We start from the raw sequence: 19,790 nt of genomic DNA, 5'->3' as shown, positions 1-19,790 counted from the left end.
TACAGATCATGTAGGGAAGGCTCGGTAGAACTAGTCTGGCTGGATTTAGAACAAATCATGGAGGAAGGCTCTTGGCTAGATGCAGTAGAGCAGGCTTGCGCCGATGTGAAGGTACGTTTTCTCCCTCCCCATGAGCAAGGAAAGAACCCTGCTCCTATCCCTTCTACGGTTTATGCTCCCTCGCACCTCCTTTGCACCAACCCCTACTGTCTTAGTGAGCCGTGGACGCAGAAGGAGATTAATGCCCCCTCCTCATCAATTTCTCATCACCAAATCATCTTAAAATGCGTGGATCCAAGCTCACCCTCCGACTACCACAATTGCCAGCTCTTCCTTGCCCCTCCAGAGCCCATGCAGATCATGTCTGTGGATGTCGCCATTAGGTTGCTCTGGTCTGCCGGCCATCTTCTTTATCAAGAATGAGCAGATGATTGCATGGCTTACCTCGCCTCTGCTCTTTGTTCTGACAAGGAAGAGAAGGCCATCAACCATGCCATCTCCAGCACGGGCGTGAAGCCCTCTAGGACCTAGCAGCAAGGCTCACCTCTGCAGATGATATACAGGTAATCACACACTTGACTGAGAAAGCAGGGCATGGCGTTAATTGGGTGCTTCTACTGCACTTTGCAACTTTGTCAATGTTACATTCAAGGAGGCGTCTGCGCTAGCTGCATATTTGTGCATGTCATTGATCATGGAAGCGTAGACTAGAGCCACCAACAATTTGATCACAGCTAGCTGATATCAGCTCTACAACCTGTGATCTCATTATGGAATACCTTGACTATTCTGCTCTTAGAGTATGGAGATGCTAAGTAGTTTCTAGCAGACTTTAATTATTGGATGTTGCAAAAAGCTCTGTGGTGCAATGACATCGATCGGTGAGTGCTCCAGCGTAGCAGACGTCTTGATTCAGTTGTTTTTGCGGGTCATTCCAAGAAAGGCAAACAACAAGTTGGTGCTTCTGTCGAATTCTCAGCGAGTAGCTCTTTTAACTGCATAGCACCGGCCATGGTTGCTAGCATCAAGTGTCAGTCCATTGACTTGGCGTTTAGGCAGCTATTCACCACATTACCATTAATGCAACACCCTCTTCTCATAGTGTTTGTCAAAGAATACATCACTTCCAACAACCCCTACTTTGGAGATTGCTATGCAATATGGTGGCGCACAGAGTTATTCAAGCGAATGGAGTGGCGATGTAGCAGTGCTCATGAGGAGATTGATTCGCAGGCATCAAACTCCTCGGCTAGGAAACTCGGGTCAACCTGCTAATGGAAATGAATGGAAGCTTAAAGATGTTAGGCATGTTTCTTCTCTTCGCAAAAATTTGATCTCTACAGGACAATTGGACGATGAAGGTCACAACATTGCATTTGGAAGCAAATGAAGATCTCAAAGGGATCTTTGGTGGTTGCCAAGGGAGAAAAGGTTGGTACACTTTACTTGTGTATTGTTAGCACGCAACCTTCAGCTTGTGCAACAACTACAAAAGTAGAAAGTGGGATGTGGCACTACCGGCTTGGGTATATGAGTGCCAAAGGAATGCAAATCCTTCAAACAAAGAAGCTTCTACCAGGTTTGAAAGAAGTGGACTTAGAGTTCTGTGAAGATTGTGTTTATGGTAAACAAAAGAGGGTAAAATTTCAAAATTCTAGAAATGAAAGAAAAAATAAAAAACTTGAGCTAGTTCAATTTGACATTTGGGGTCCTGCAAGTACACCATCACTTGATGGCTCATTGTACTATGTAACATTCATAGACGTAACAAGGAAAACATGGGTTTATGTAATGAAGAATAAATCTGATGTATTTTTCATATTTCAAAGGTGGAAAGTCTTTGTGGAGAATGAAATGGATACTAAGGTTAAATGCCTCAGATCCGACAACGGAGGTGAATATTGCAGCCAAGCTTTTGAAAGCTTTTGTGCTAGCAATGGCATTTGGAGGCAAAAGACAAGCCCAAGGACACCTCAACAAAATGAGATTTCAGAAAGGATGAATAGGACAATCATGGAGTGAGCACGAAGCATGCGCCTATGTGCAGGCCTACCGCTTGAGCTTTGGACGGAAGTTGTAAGTACGTCTGTGTACTTAATCAACCGGTCACCCTCAACAACATTGGATGGGGGAGTTCCAGAAGAGGCATGGACAGGTAAACCTGTGAATGATGCATTTCTTAAAGTGTTTGGGTGTGAGGCTTTCATGCACATAGATAGAAGCCTAAGATCAAAGATAGATGCAAAGTCCAAAAAGTGTTTCTTCATTGGCTATGGAAAAGGTGATTTTGAGTATCGCCTATGGAATCCTGAAGATGGTAAAATCTTTAGGAGTAGGGATGTAATTTTTAACGAACAAAATATGTACAAAGATTACGTGAAAAGAAAACAAACAAAAGAAATAGGTGATGTGTACATGGAGCTTGAGGATGGTGAAGACTTAAGGACAACAAACATTGACAATGTGCAACAACGTCAACCAAATGAGGAGCCTCAACCTATTCCCCAAAGATCTACAAGAGCAAGTAGACCTCCAGAAAGGTTCATTCCATCCTTCAACCATCTCTTGATCTCAGATTCTAGAGCGGAAATCATACGATGAAGCTATGCAACACGAATCCACAGAAGAATGGACGAACAGCATGCAAGTGGAGATGTACTCATTACATTGCAACCAAACATGGGCGTTGGTTGAGTTGCCTAAACGTAAGCGGGCACTTCAGAACAAATGGGTGTATAAGTTGAAAGAAGAAGAAGGTGGGAAGAAAAGGTACAAGTTTAGGCTTGTGGTAAAAGGGTTTTCTAAAAAGAAAGGTATTCACTTCAATGAAATATTTTCTCTTGTTGTTAAAATTAACTCAATTAGGCTTGTCTTAAGCCTCGTGGCTGCTCATGATCTAAATCTTGAGCAAATGGATGTAAATATGGCATTCCCTCACGGTGACTTAGAGGAGGAAATTTACATGCTTCAACCAAAGGGGTATGAAGTAAAAGGTAAGGAGAAAATGGTTTGCAGATTAAAGAAGAGTTTGTATGGTTTAAATCAAGCATCAAGACAATGGTACTTGAAGTTCGATCGATGGATGTTGGATCATGGATTCACAAGATGCAAATCGGATCATTGTGTCTACACAAAGAATTTGGGAGATGGGAAATTCATCATCCTAATGTGTATGTTGATGACATGCTAATTGCAAGTGCTAACATGCAAGACATCAAAGACTTAAAAGAGGAGTTATCTAAATCTTTTTAATGAAAGATTTAGGTGCTGCAAAGAGGATACTTGGTATGAAGATATCAAGGGACAGGACGAAGAAGACAATAAAGCTATCTCAAGAGGATTACATCAAGAAGGTACTAGAAAGGTTTGCAATGCAAAATGCAAAAACGGTTTCTACACCTTTTGGTTGATCACTTTAAACTAACCAAGGATATGTGTCCAAAGACACAAGAGGAGATAGCCTATATGTCTAAAGTTCCATATGCTACAACGGTAGATTCTCTTATGTATGCTATGGTCTGGAAAAGGCCAAACATTGCACATGCAATGGGAGTTGTAAGTAGGTTCATGGACAACCCAGGTAAAGAGCATTGGAAAGCTGTGAAGTTGATACTTAGGCATCTAAAAGGTACAACAACAAATGTTTTGTATTTTGGAGGAACTGATATTTTTTGGGGGTGGTTATGGAGCGAGATTTTTTTTCCCCCACCACCTCTACCTCCCATTGCCGCCCCTTACCACCCATGACCACCATCACCCTAGCCCACCACCGGTGGTTGGTGGTGTTAGCTCACTACCACCATCTGCCGCTCCTCCTCCTACCACCATTGCCCATTGCCGCCGATTCTCCTCCCACTCTTCCTTCTAGTGGGCTACTCAAGGACTCTCTCTCTCTCTCTCTCTCTCTCTCTCTATGTCTCTCCAATCCTCTCTCCCTTTTCCTCTCTCTCTCTCTCTCTCTCTCACTCTATTCCTCCTCTCCTCTCTCTTTTCCTCTCCCCCATTAAGGGCCCCATTAAATCCTACTCTCTCTGTCTCTCTCTCTCTCTCTCTCTCTCTCTCACACACACACACACACACACACACACATCCTGTCTCTCTCTCTTTATTTTGTTGATTTTGTCTCTCTTTCTCTCTCACTTGTCTATCTCTACCCCCTCCCCCCACTCTCTTGCTTTCTTTCCCTTGCTCTCTCTCTCTCTCTCTCTCTCTCTCTCTCTCTCTCTCTCTCTCTCTCTCTCTCTCTCTCTTACACACACACACACACACACACACACACACACACATCACACATTCCCTAATTGCATATCAAAAGACAACAATGATAGAATTCACTTTGTTGAAAACTCAAAACAATATCATCATTTGCACAACTCAAGGTAAATGTGATAGCCCAACAAATGCTAGATTATTACAACAGTCTTTTTGCACTCAGTAAAGATTTGAGCTCATTATCAACCAGACTAGACTAATGAATGAGCATGTTGTGGTTTATGTCCATTCAAAACACTCTCAAGTAGATATAATACAAGTGTTTGCAAGCCACATAGGTCATTCCTTCCCCTAACCTCCTTTGGAAGTCTCTGCAAGTACAACTAGGATTCCTAGCTATTGTGACTTGATATTTCTCACAAGGTAACTTTGAGTTTGGTGTTTCTACAATGAAGACTTCATGCTTACCGATCTTTACCATTTCCACTTGTTCAATGACCATTTCTAGTCCTAGAGCATTGTTGATCCTTTTCAATGCCTCTTAAGAAACACCTGTCCTATACCTACCCGCACGTCTTTGCCCTTGCACTTCCATAGTTTCTCTTGCGATATGAAACCCCGCTAGGTGCAAAGACTTTACTTCTAGCGCTGTTAAGTTCGTGCCCTGTGCCACTGGCCACTCAAATGGAGGTCTTGGAGGTCGCATCACAATATATGGACATACATCCCACACATGTTTGACATTGTCACTACAAAACCATACCCATGTCTCATTGTTACGCCCCTTTCAGTTGCGTTTCCCCCAAAAACTTGGTGCCATTGTTCTCTCTGCACATAAATTCACCTTTTTCTTGCACTTTCCTCCTTTGATTTTTCCTTGGCAAGTGAACTTTGACCCTAGTTTGCACTAGCAGATTGCCCACATGGTGTCATTTATGTCAACCTCGATGGCCCTAATTGTCACCCCAGCATTCTCCTTGTCCATAGAGTTATCTTGGGTTACCTGTGATGCATCTCCAAATGACAACTTGCGAGGCTTTCTTTGTCGAGAAACATTTTGAGTGACATACTCTGGCCTGTGTGAACTATTTGCCTCCTCACCTATAACATTGCCGAATGTCTTGCATTGCCTTGTCATTGTAACCCTGTCTCCAAAAAACTCAGGCACCTTTGGAAGACCAGTTCCTCCAATTGCATCTTCACAACACGGCTAGTCTGTGATGGGGTAGGTGTGTGAAATTGTTGTGAAGCTGCCTTGTCTCTCATCTTGCTTGTGCTTGGTCTGCTTCCTATATACTTACCCTTTGTATATGCCATTCTTTTGGATTGTTGAAGAAGAGTGTTCCAAATATTTAAAATTGTTGCATCGTACAAAGAAATTTTAGGCTTGTGACCTTCACCTGCTAGCCATGAAGCTTGACGTGACTGTGAGATATTTGTTTGAGGGATGACCTCAATGAAGTAGTCATCTAGAGCCTACAAAACAAGAAATAAATACATTTCATTTATTTCATGAAAGGTTTAATTAAATGGACATCCTATAACCTATTCTAGAATAAATTTGAAAACTTACACCAACAATTTCCTTCCTCCAATGAGGGTACCTCACATGCCACCAACTCAACCAGCACTCCATTGGGCCTAGATTCCCATCTGCCACCTTTTCTGTTGCCCACCAAGATCAACTGAAACAATATTGGGCCTCTACATCTTCACTGCTTTGCACACACCGCCACATTCAAACAGCCGCTTGTGCTCGTCTTGAAATGCATTGAGCACATATTTTGTGGTGTGGATCCCTAGACTTTGTTCCCAATGGAAAAGGCAAGATCTCTCCCTACCTTTTATCACCATATCTAGACCTCCATTGAAAATTGTGAGCACCACATTCCAGTTTTCTTGGGCTTCATCTACCATAAAGCCAGCAAAATCTGGCGGGGGCACCCCATTGCGCTCTAGCACGTTGATCATTTGTTGCCAAAATATCATCTGGGCTGTAGTGTCCTCTTCTTTCATCTCACATATGGCAATTGTCATTAAATTTTGGACACTAAACACCAACACAAAGCCACATTAACATTGAAGTATGTGTCAATATGTGTTTAGTATTAAACATAAAAATAAAACTTGCCTCGGATCGTAAACATGTGCTGCCATGGTTGTCCATCCTTCTACCTGTCAAACGTGATCAAGGCAAACCCACGCTCTTTTTAGATCTCCATTTCCATTCCTTCACATTCTATTGACAAGATCTATGCCTGAGCCAGGGCCGATTGTTGACATCTTGAATACAAAACATCTATCCTCCTTATCTATTAGATTGACCTGGAAAAAGCATGCCGTGGATAAACAAAAATGTCAAGCGTCTCTTTAAATCAATTATCACTGACTCCTCTCCATGAGCACTCGACTCCCCACAAAATTTATGCACCCAATTCTTAATTCTACGGAGAACATGATGAAAGTTTAGAAATATATATAGAATTTAAGTTTAAAATGCATATTAAAATGCATTTCCCATACCTTTCGCTTTTAACAAGAGGAAATATTTCTTGGAGTAGATCTAACAACTCTAGTTGTCCAAGCGATGTGCATTCACCTGAAGAAGGTTGAAGGATAGATTGGGAAATAACCTTAACCACCTCCATTTGGATTTTTCTCAGCTTGGATGCCAAGCGAATCAACGGCCTCAGCCACCAAAGACTTCACCTTTGCAATGGTACTTTTGGATGACCCTAGTTTGACATCATGGTCATGGAAGCCTTGGTGCACCATGGCTCGAGAATAGCGTTTGTTGGTTGGCATTATGTAGTAAACTTGACAGTCCCAGGTTTTTTGAATAGCAGGCACATGTTGACAATAAAATCACTTCAAGGTTCCATACTTTTGCAAGTCACCATTTAGCATTGGTCTCTCAATTAGTTTACCTGTAATTCCATGCCTACAATTGTGATTTTATCACTCTTCCCTTTTACATAAAACAAAAAAATAAGGAATACATGTCCAAGACGACCGGTTGGGTATTCCTGTAGATAACACTTGTGAGCACTCTACAAACACACATTTGAAATCACCTCCGTAATAGCGTTTCCTTATAGTTGTTGGAAATGTGATGTTTGTGGTAGTTGGTTTTGTCCACACATGACCATCCACTGATTGCTCCATTCCATCCATAGCTGACCTCTTGATATTTGGCTGTGGTGGAAATTCAAACACCATGTTTCCATTGTAGCTTGATGGAATTTCTTCCACCCACTCCCATTCCGATGATGCGATCAAGGTCTTTAGCTTTGAAGATCTCATAGTGGGATGTAACGCTAGCCCCACTATGCTAAAGGAATCATCGATCGGAGCTCGGTCCTTCTTACATCCCTCTTGTAGTGGGGGGTCTAGGTTGATCACCCCATATTTGGGTGTTCTGTTGGTGGGGTCAAAGTGAAAGTCTTCTTTCTCTTCATCAGAAGAAAGCAACACTATGTCGGCAGACTGTAGTGGTGTAGTAGGTTTCCCAGGGGAATCCAAGAATGCTTCATACTCTGTGAAAACTTTAGCATCCAAAACATAAAGAGAAGAGCTATTACCTTTACTTGCTTCTACAAAGGAAATGTTAAAAGTTCACGTTCAATAGATTTTGCTAGGGCAAACACATTATAACCAGCATGGTGCATTTATGTCAGCTCCAGATAGAACCAACAAAGATCCTTACGATGATAGGTGGTGTGGTTTGCCAACCCCCACACCACCCACGTGAACGATGAAATGAGAGCTTTCCATTGAGAGAGAGAGAGAGAGAGAGAGAGAGAGAGAGAGAGAGAGAGAGAGAGAGAGAGAGAGAGAGAGAGAGAGAGAGAGAGAGAGAGAGAGAGAGAGAGAGAGAGGAAACAAGTGTGATGGAGGTGGGAGGAATGTGTAGTCAAAATGAGGGACATGAGGATAGAGGATGAGAAGGGAAGATAGAGGAGAGAGTGAGCGATAGTAGTCAAGGTGTCCTAAGCACAGGATGTAGATAGAGTGGACAGACGGATGTGGATATAGTGAAGGGAGGGACAACTGGAGGGAAAGCTGATAGAGAAATGGGGTAGAGTTGATAGAGGATTCTATAGATAGTCAAGAGAGGGAGAGGTTGGAGGAGAGAACTAAGGTAGAGTGGATAGAGGTTTGTATAGATAGTCATGGGAGGGAGAGGTTGGAGTAGAGCTGAGAGAGAAATGAGGGGTAAAGGTAGAGTGGATAGAGTGGGGTAGGTAAAGTGGACATAGGGATATAGAGATGGTGAGTGATGGTAAGGAGAGAGGTAGAGGAGGAGAGATCACTAATAGATGGAAAAAAATGGTAAGCTGTATTGAGCCATCTCTTTATATAACTACTTGATACAAGGGAAATGGTGAGAGTAGGGAGGGTGGAGAAATGGTTCCAATTTTGTTTCTTGAGGAGTCGTTGCCTCCTAAATCTTTTCTATTAAAAGCAATACTCTCTAGATCTTTAAGGTCTCTTTCTATAGTTTCCTACGACGTTAAAACTCTCTTCTTCTTCTCTTTATCTCTCTCTCTCTCTCTCTCTCTCTCACACACACACACACACACACACACACACACACACACACACACACACACATACACATTTTTTTTTTGTAAATCTCTCTCTCTCTCTCTCTCTCTCACACACACACATATACATACATATATACAAAGAGAGAGAGAGATATTTATTCATTTATTTATTTAAAAACATATATACACATATAAATATATAAATATAAATATATTTAACACACACACACACACACACATATATATATATATACCTTTATATATATATTTATATATTTAAATAAAGAAATAAATATAGATACATAAATGTATACTTATATATTTATACATATATATATACATACATTTATATATATACACATACACACACATATATACATCGTGTGTGATAAACAATGAATCTCTCTCTCTCTCTCTCTCTCTCTCTCTCTCTCTCTCTCTCTCTCTCTCTCTCTCTCTCTCTCTCTCTCTCTCTCTCGTTTTCGAATTGCAGAGCATGCCAGTTTTGTTGTGCGCACTCTAGTTTGTCCAGGAAGAGCATATGGAGGGAGAGTTGCCATTGGTGGGGCGAGCATAGAAGTTGAAATTTTTTTATATGTGAAGCTCGTGCAAGTATGCCAGCTATTTGTGCACTCACGCAGAGAGACAGAGATTTGAAAGTTGTTTCAATTTTTATTATCCAGAGGCCAAAAGCTATCGTGATTCCCCATGGTTGATTATCCAGCCAAGCCTTAGAAGAAGGCATCAGGAAACTATACGGGACATACCCACCGATTTCCGCCATTGTCTGAGGCTCTGGCTATGGTGGGGCGAGCATAGGGAGGGCGAGGCTTAACATGGGCTTCATGCAACAAAAAAAGGAGCAATAGCGATATCGCTATTGCTTCCTTTTTTTGCCTTTTTTTAAGTCAAAAATAAAGGAAGCAATAGCGATATCACTATTGCTCCTTTTTTTCTTGTTGTCTTTTGTGAGCCCTTCTCACACGCCTCCATCGGCCATCACCTTCGCACGTTGGTGAGTCGTCTCCTATGTTGGTGAGTCGTCTCCTTTGACCGGTGCTCCACCATCATCTTTGACTGGTGCTCCGCCATATTCTTCGACCGGTGCTCCGTCGGCCATCACCTCCGCCATCAACTTCGTTTAGTGCTCAGCTCCGCCAAGCCCTTGCCTATTCAGAATAAGCAAAAATATTGCCTCTTACATTTAAATTCTCCAACCTCTGAAAAGGTTCCATTTCCATCTCCCTCTCTCTCTTGTGCTATGTAATAATTGATAAGCAGGCGCCGTTAGAGGAACAAATCTTCTTTTGTGGTGCTAGGCTATTAGCACTTGGGTGTTGTTCCCATCAAAACATAGCATAGGGAGTCCGTTACTACAGGAGCAAAACAACTACGCATTAGCAGATGAGTCTAACGGAGAACTCCACTAACGCTTCATATGCGAAGGCAGTGTTCGAGAGGCTAGGGACATCCAAGGGGCATCAAATGGAGGCCCAATCACTCGATCCTAGTGAGCAAGAATCAGTAGGATGGTCACCTTAATGAAGAGATCTTCTAAAGGGGCTAGGTGAAGGAAAGTCTCTCCACATCCCCTTAATTGGGGAGACAGCTTTCCAGGCCCTGAAGAAAATCTTACCACAGGTAGTTGAAGTGGATTATGTGTGCACAATGTCTATCTCACCAGTATTGATTAAAAAGAAGCTTGCGGTGATGGACAATTCGTCTTTGGTATTTGGCTTTATGGATAGAATAACATCACAGGTAGAGCTCAACACATGAATCTCTGGTGGGGCAATCCTAAACCATGGCAAAATGATTGACTATGTCTAACATTTAACCAAAAGCTTCTTCACTACTAGCTGAATCCCAACTTGTAGACTAACTTTTGATTGACCTGGCAGATACCGTTGGCAATATCCACCCCAAAATGAATGTACTTACTACAGACACCATACCGTGTCATTGCCATCAAAAAGCAATGGTGGGCATATGAAGCATTTATTTCAATCCTCTAAGAAGACTGTCTCAATTTAGTCTTAAGTGAAGCCTCTTTGTAGGAAGTGAAGGTGCCAAGAGAAGATCGCCTGTTGGGTGAGAGAGATGGGGGAGGTGATAGTGTGTGTGTGTGTGTGTGTGTATGTGTGTGTGTGTGTGTTTTATGTGTGTCTCTCTCTCCCCTCTCTAGAGTATAAAAAGAGGAGTAAAGATTGGGAGGACCATTTGATGTTGCTGCAGAGAGGTATGGTCCTCCCTTCTTTCCTCCTCCTCCCTCTCTACCCCCTCCTCCCATCCTCCTCCCCCTCTACCCCCTTCCTTCTCACCCTCTCCTCTCCTCTTAGCTATCCTCTCTCTATCCTTCATCCCCTTTACCTCTCTCCTTTTCCCTCCTCTTGTATCCCTCCCACCAATTTTCCTCTCTCCTCTCTCTCCTCCCTTCTTTCTTCCTCTTCCTGTCCCTCCGCTCCCCTCCTAGTCCTCTATCTCCCTCCCTCTATCCGTCCCTGCCCTCTCCGTTGGCCATCCTCCATTTCCCTCTCCCTCTCTTTCCCTCTCTCCATCCATGTGCTCTCCGCCGGCCATCCTCTCCCTCCGTCTCTCTCTATCTCTCTCTCTTTCTTTATATTGATGTAAGTCTAAACAAAACCTAGTTAATGTGTTGAAGGTGTTGCAAAATTGAATAATATCTCATCGAGAGGACATTCAGCCGCATTTGGCTGTACCAGGTGAGCCCTTTGAACAAATGCTGAAGCATTCTATTTTTATGGCATTTATTATTCCACATACAATCTAGTATAGTAGTGTTGGTATAGTTAACAATAAATGATTTATTTCATATATCTCCATTTCTTCATAGCATATGTGCATTGATGAAATTTTATGATTAGAATGTAGCTATCCATGATCTCTATCTCTCCCTCCCTCCCTCCCTCTCTCCCTCTCTCTCTCTCTCTTGGCTTTCATCTGTGAAAATGAAACTTATGTGAGTATCAAGAAGAACATCACAACCTAAGGGAAGTAGTGTGTAATAGTATTGAGATATTAAGATTTCATTTCAATTTCTTGCGGGAAACAGATGGCTACGAAAAATTTGTCTTTTAGCAAGAATGAGCACGTGGTGCTCTTAAGCAAGGGCAAGGAACTTGGGAAAGGAATCGTGATACAGTCTCTACCCCACAAAAAGCTACATAGAAGAGAGTTTCCTAGAGGCACATTGGGAGTAGCCGTCCAATTGGCATCAGCTCTCGGTCTCATGTTGCCACATGTTCCACCCATCGACGATGATGTGTGCACCTTAGGTGCAGCAGTGGGTACAGTGTAGTGGGTACAGTTGTGGCGTGGCCGATAAGAGAATTGGGTAATGAGACATCTAAATTTTATTCAATCTTACATGCTCTCTTTTGCAAGCAACATGTAGCATTTTGGTGTCCAGGCAACAACACAACGAACTGTATCATCTGGAGGCAAAGGTTCAGTACCTCCACCCAAACCAAGCGTTTCAAAGCCTCCTCCAAAGAATCTTGGTGCACAGGTAAGCCACTAGAGTTTAGTGCACTATTTACTCATGAAATTAATCGTTGTTTGCAAGTAACCTAGGCTAATAATTATTTGCCTATGACCAAGCAGTCAACTGGTGTCAAGAACAGAAGTGCATATCAAGCAAGTGAAGTTGTTGAAAGCAAGCGGGTCACACGAGCACAGAAAGAAGAGGACCCTAGCTGGGAGCCCCCAAAGAAAAAGGGTAGAATTGCTTTGAAAAAGGATGCGGCTAGCACAAAGAAAGAAGTCACCAAAGGGAAAGGAGTGGAGAAGCCAGTGAAAGCCAGTGCAGAGGGCACTTGCAATCCGAGGTACCAACAGCATCAAAGGACCAGGTCCCTATTACGAACTACTCAAGTGAAGAGATGACGAAAGAGAGGATGTGGGGGATGAAGATCGCGGTCTTTTTACTATTAAATGGGATTTGCTCGACGACACTTTGCACCGCCTTCAAGTTGGTAATTTCTAATATGGTATGCTCATCTAACATTCTTGATGCAAACTACAAGATTGAAAACTTTTCAAGTATAGTTATACAAGATACTCGTAAGGTACCACTGCCACCAGTGCCATTGTGCCGCTTCTTACCACATCCAATGGTACGGCCAATGCAGGATCGGGTGAACAATCTAGCGTTGGAGGTCTCTAGAAATAGATATGTTCCACATAGTTCCAGGTTCATTCTTTCATTAAGGACTCCAGATCTAGATCCAGTAGAAGTTAGTCATGCTATTTGAAAAACCTGGGATCCAATCTGGGTGCAACTTAATGAGGATTTTCAGAAACAATTGCATAAATTCGGGTAGGGGAACGTGAAAGGAAAAATGTTGTACACATGGGATGGGAATAACCATCTTTGGGCATGGAATGCACAAATTGATACAGGTACATTACTTTTTACACTATTGTTTCTGACTCAATATCAAGATGAGATGAATTTTGTGAAACTATGCAAGATGTTTTTGTTGAGATGTCGAGCTCTACACCTTGAGCTGGCATCCACTACGGGTCTTGGCCGCTTACGGCATTTACTCACTGGCGCGTTAGGTGACCGACACGGAGGATCTCTGCCAATGATTCTACAGCTGGACTACACTTATAGTGCCAGCCTAGTACGCTTCTAGCGAGTTCACACTTAGTGACCGCATGTACATATGTGCTACTTTTCAGCTTTAGCACTTAGTCATTTTGTACTCTCTTTTCTGAAAAGAAGAAGAAGAAGCTTTCCATCTCTGTGTGCTTTGTGCTTGTCTTGTGTAGCTCTCTTGCATCCTCATTCTTTACATGGTATCAAAGCCTGGTGCAGGCAAGAGAGGCTAAGAGAGCAAGAGCATCACAATCCATTCGTTCTCAATCCACGACCAGATGCCGAAGGCGCCTCGCGCAACGAAATTTTTTTTAGGGGTTTTTCGCACAAGTTTCTGAACAGGTCTCCAAAGTGCAGTATACAGAGATTTACTGTACAAGTACAATGGTTGTATGTACGCTTGATTGTGGACACTCGTTGAGTGTAGAAAACGTTACAGGAACCACGATAGCAGGTTTAGCAGATTTGCAGGTTTTTGCAGATTGCAGCTATTTTGTCTTAGTGCTTCAAGATGTCTGACGGTTTCAGTCAGATTGTTACTGAGAAGCTTGAGAAAAATAACTACCCTGCATGGAAGTTCAGAATAACAAATTTCCTAAAAGGAAAAGGTTATTGGGACTATGTAGAAGGAGACAATGAAAAGGAACCAGAGATTCCCGAGGCAAATGCTACAGCAGAACAAAGGAAAGCTTTGAGGGACTGGCAACAAGGCCAGAGCAAAGTGATGTATTGGCTTTCTATGAGCATCACAGATGGCATGATGGGCTATCTACAGGATGCTAAAACCCCCGCCATTGCATGGAAAAACTTAGGCAGAGTGTTTGAGGTGAACACCAAGGCCAGGAAGCTTCAACTAAAGTCGGAGCTAAATCAGGTTAAGAGGAACAACCTCTCCATCAATGATTATGCTTTGAAGATCAAGAGTATCATTGAGGCTCTTGGATCTATTAAAGTCTCAGTGGAAGACGATGACATTGTCTGTGCATGCTTGGATGGTCTAGGAGATGAGTATGTACATTTTAGGTCTTCCATGAATACAAGAGACGACATTCCCGTGTTCCAAGATTTGATTTCTATGCTTATTCTTCAGGAGAAGAACCTTGACACATCTTCTTCTCATGGCAGAAATAATTCTGAACAGGCCTTCTATTCTAACTCCAACAGAGGTAGAGGTAGAGGTCGTGGTCGAGGCCCAAGGGGTTGCAGGGGCCAATTTCTGGAAGGTCAATCAAATCAAAACAATACAGGTGGCAGGGGAAACCGGTCTCAAGGCAGGGGGAGTCAAAGAGGTCGTGGTGCAGGATCAAGCAGGCAGCAACATACTCCAGATAGTAGAGAATGTTGGACTTGTGGTGAAAGAGGTCACATGTCACGTGACTGTCCAAAGGGAAAAGCAAGTAGAAAGAGAGAACAGGGCAACTATGCATCTACTAGCAGAGATGCAGATGACAGCAAAAACGAGCGCATGTTTGTTATGCAACATGTAATGAATACAATGACTGCAGAGAATTCCACCCAAGATGATGTTTGGTATGTGGATTCAGGTGCCTCTAATCACATGACGTCTCGTGGAGAGTGGTTTAGAGATATGCGCAAACCAGATGTGTCAGGCTATGTGCAGACAGGAGATGACACAGCTCACCCCATTGCTCATGTAGGGGACATACCTCTAAATACGAAGAGTGGGAAATCAAAGTACTTAGCAGATGTACTTCATGTCCCAAACATTACAAAGAATCTTGTTTCTGTTGGACAAATGGTTGAGCAGGGTTTGCAGGTTCGCTTCAATCCAAATGGCTGTTATGTAGAAGATTTCCAGAATGGCTGTAAGCTGATCACAGAGGGCAAATGTGTGGGCAGAATGTTTACGCTGAATGTAGACATGCCTGAGGTAAAAGCTGCATTATTTGCACAGGGCACAGGTGTTGTGGCTGATGTTGACATGTGGCACAAACGCATTGGCCATGTCAATGAGCAGAGATTGCACAGCATGCAATCAAAACAGATTGTAAAATGTTTGCCCAAATTCAAGGTGGATGGTATGCATAAAGTGTGTGCAGCATGCCAGTTTGGAAAACAGTCAAAGGGCTCATTTCCACATGAGCGCAATGTATGTAAAAAGCCACTTGAGGTGGTGCACACAGATGTTTGGGGTCCAACCGATACTGCAAGTATACATGGTTGCAGGTATTATGTCTCTTTCATTGATGACCATACACGAAAAGTATGGGTCTACTTCATGCGTAACAAAAGTGAAGTGTTTGGTCACTTTCAAGACTTCAAAGTCATGATTGAGAAGGAGACAGATATGCAAATCAAGACATTGAGGTCAGATGGAGGGGGAGAGTACTTCTCCAATGATTTTTCAGATTTTCTGCGAATGCATGGTATACACAGGCAGTTCCACAGCAGAATGGGGTCGCAGAAAGGAAAAACAGGCACATTGCAGAGGTTGCACGTGCATTGATGAATGAGAAGAACATGCCTCATCATTTCTGGGCTGAAGCTGTAAATACAGCTGTGTACATTATGAACAGGACACCTACAGCTGCGGTGCATGATGTAACACCTGAGGAAAAGTTTACAGGTACAAAGCCTGATTTGGCACACTTGAAAGTGTTTGGCTGCATAGCTTACGTGCATGTACCAGATGAGTTGCGTAGGAAATTGGATCCTAGAGCAGAGAAATGTATTCTTGTGGGATATTCCCTTGAACAAAAGGGGTACAGGTGCTACAATCCTACTACACGAGAATTACGAGTGAGCAGAGATGTAGTCTTTGATGAGATGAGCAGTTGGTACAGTAATGCACATGGCACTATTGGGGCTGATGTAAAAGATGATGTGGTTGTACAAAATGTGAGGCCACAGTCACAGGTTTTGAGTGGACCACAAGAGTCCTCTTCTCGTGGCTCTGTTGAGAAACCATGGAATGGTAGACTACGTACGCAGGTTACTCCACCAACAGGTACAGGGAATGTATCATGAAAAGGAAAGGAAAAGGTTGATGAACCTCCCTTTATGGTTGATGCATCATCAGGTTTTTCACATGTAGACATGGATTCAGATGGTTCTGAACAAAGTCTTGATGAGGAATTTGGAATTCCGGCTGTCAGGACACCTAGTGTAAGGAAAGTACAAGAAGATGCTAGAGGGCAAAGGAGTGACCCAGGACCGCGTAGATCTAATAGAGTCAGAAACCCAGTTCAAAAATTGACTTATGATGGGTATCTAGCGCATCACCAAGCCTACATGGCTAAGGTGATACAGGATGTGGAGCCCACATGTTTTGAGGATGCAGTTGGAAATGTGCATTGGGATGATGCAATGAATGAAGAGATGGCTGCATTGGAAGCAAATGACACATGGGAGTTGGTGCCATTGCCAAGTGGCAAGAAAGCTATTGGCTGTAAATGGGTGTATAAAACCAAGCATAAGGCTGATGGTAACATTGAGCGTCACAAGGCAAGGCTGGTCGCAAAGGGTTATGCACAGACGTATGGCATAGACTATGAGGAGACCTTTGCTCCAGTGGCAAAGATGACGACAGTGAGAGCTGTCATAGCAGTGGCTGCATCTAGAGGATGGATTATGCATCAAATGGATGTAAAGAATGCCTTCTTGAATCGTGAGTTGCAAGAGGAAGTGTATATGGATCAGCCACCTGGTTATGTCGATCCAGGTTACCCAGATTATGTATGCAGACTTCTCAAAGCTTTGTATGGTTTGAAGCAGGGCTCTAGAGCATGGTATGACAGGATTGCCAAGTATCTTGTCAGTATTGGTTTTAGGAGAGCTCATGCTGATCATTCACTCTATGTACGTGAGAGTGATGTGGGGATTGTGGTCATTACCATATATGTAGATGACCTTATTATTGTTGGTGACAATGCTATGGAGATTGACCATGTGAAGGGTCTTCTCAAACAGGAGTTTGAAATGAAAGATTTAGGCGAGTTGCGCTACTTTCTTGGCATTGAGGTGATCAGGACTCCAGAGGGTGTATGGCTATCACAGAGACAATATGCTTTGGACATGTTGTCAAAGTATGGTATGGCTGATTGTAAGCCAATTTCTATTCCCTTGGATGTGAATGCAAAGCTGAGTGCAGAGAAGGGTGATGTTGTTGAGGATGTCAACATGTACAGGAAGATTGTGGGTAGTCTAATCTACTTGACTATCACGAGGCCAGACTTGAGCTACACAGTAGGCTTGGAGAGTCAGTTCATGCAACTTCCGAGGAAGCCACATTTGGATGGAGTACGACGCACACTTAGGTATGTGCAAGGTACTCTTGACTACGCATTGTTCTATGCAGCAGATGCATCATTAGCATTGTATGGGTATACATATGCAGATTGGGCAGGTAGCATTGTTGATAGGAGATCTACGAGTGGCTTCATGTTCTCTTTTGGGAGTGCTGCTGTTACTTGGAGCAGCAAAAAGCAGCCTACGGTTGCTTTATCGAGCACAGAGGCCGAGTACAGAGGTGCAGCAGTTGCGGCGTGCAAGGTAGCTTGGCTACGCACATTACTTGAGGACTTGGGAGTGCAGGTGGACCAGCAGATTTTCATCCATTGTGACAACCTCAGCAGCATGCAGTTGGCTAGGAACCCAGTGTTCCATGCCAGGACCAAACACATAGAGGTCCATTACCACTACGTTCGAGAGCGAGTGTTGGCGGGCGACATCGACTTGGTCTACGTCAGCACAGAGAAGCAGATAGCGGATATCTTTACCAAGGCCCTCGGAGCTGAGAAGCTTCGACGTTTCCGGACTATGCTTGGACTCTGCGACATGCAGAGCTCGAGGGGGAGTGTTGAGATGTCGAGCTCTACACCTTGAGCTGGCATCCACTACGGGTCTTGGCCGCTTACGGCATTTACTCACTGGCGCGTTAGGTGACCGACACGGAGGATCTCTGCCAGTGATTCTACAGCTGGACTACACTTATAGTGCCAGTCTAGTACGCTTCTAGCGAGTTCACACTTAGTGACCGCATGTACATATGTGCTACTTTTCAGCTTTAGCACTTAGTCATTTTGTACTCTCTTTTCTGAAAAGAAGAAGAAGAAGCTTTCCATCTCTGTGTGCTTTGTGCTTGTCTTGTGTAGCTCTCTTGCATCCTCATTCTTTACAGTTTTTGCTATGCATCTCACAAAGAGGAGCCTAAGTATCATTGCTGTGTGGAAGCCTGCATGGTTAAGGTCACTAAAGAGAACGAGGGAGAAGTTCTCACTGTGGTGGCACGCTTGAATCGGTAAGCTTAGCTATAACATCATTAACGCATCCTAGTCAAATCGATAAGCTTAGCTATAGCATGATTATTGCTTCCTAGTCAATTCGATAAGCTTAGCTATAACATGATTATCTCTCCCTAGTCTTTTAATGGTGTAAGTTTTGTTGGCACAGGATCAATGACAAAGGCTACATAAAAACTTCCTTCATAGATATGCTATGTATGGTAAGAGAAATGGGCACAACCAACATGGATACATTGCTTAAGGGTTTGGAGAAAGATGTTCTAGGCTGGTTGCAACGAGAATTAGATGCTGAAATGAATAAGCATGGGGGCTTGCAGAGACGCTGGTACAAGGTTCCTCTTATCGTGCTATCCCAACTTCTATATCCGGTAAGCACTACAAGAGGTTGTGTGCTCTTGTGACGCTTATAGCGACGAAAATACATTGGGTTTTTAAAACCCCCGGCGTCGCTATTAGCGCCGATATGGAAACGTCGCTATAAGCGTCGCTATATAGCGACGCATATAGCGACGCTAATAGCGACGCTGCAGGGCCATAGATAGCGACGCCTATAGCAACGCTGCAGAGCCTCATATAGCGATGCCCGAGATTAAATTTTTTTGGTGGAAGGGCATTCAACCCATCAACCATATTGAATGTTTCATTGGTCTATTTACCTTTGAAAAAAAGTGCAAAGGTAAATATAGACCCAAAATAGTCACCCACAAGACAATATAATCATTAACTACATCATCCATAGTACGTATTGTTTGCAAAATAAAGATACAAAAATGACAAGCGTGAATTGATGGAAGTAAATAAATGACAATTCTACACAGCAGCAAAATCACTTGATTGTTAATCATTGCAAATGTAATAGTTACAAACCATTTTCATTATTTAAAAAATATACATGGTTTTCAAAAATACATAGTTACATGGTCTCATGATACATAAGCTAGGACAAAAAGAAACTAATGCTATCTAGCTATGGCTAAACTGACGTCGTCTAATCAGAAGTTGGAGAGGGGGAATGGGGGAACACACCCAGCACAAACAAATGGGCCTCTCTATAACTCATGGTATTCATAGCACCCCTATCCTCTCAGAAAACACCTTCAAAGAAACACTTAACACTAGCAGACCACCGCCTACTCCATT

The 19,790-nt window shown here is 43.0% G+C and overlaps 1 pseudogene; it reads left to right on the top strand.

The window, feature by feature from the left end:
• The first annotated feature begins 360 nt into the window (after positions 1-360).
• On the top strand, positions 361-1,275 carry LOC147440835 (uncharacterized; annotated as a pseudogene).
• The last annotated feature ends 18,515 nt before the right edge of the window (positions 1,276-19,790 follow it).

Source organism: Adiantum capillus-veneris, chromosome 15 (assembly GCF_014529385.1).
Source record: "Adiantum capillus-veneris isolate H3 chromosome 15, ASM1452938v2, whole genome shotgun sequence".
In the NCBI taxonomy this organism is placed as follows: Eukaryota; Viridiplantae; Streptophyta; class Polypodiopsida; order Polypodiales; family Pteridaceae; genus Adiantum; species Adiantum capillus-veneris.
Note: the sequence above shows the minus strand (reverse complement) of the source record. Positions and strands in the feature narration are given on the sequence as shown.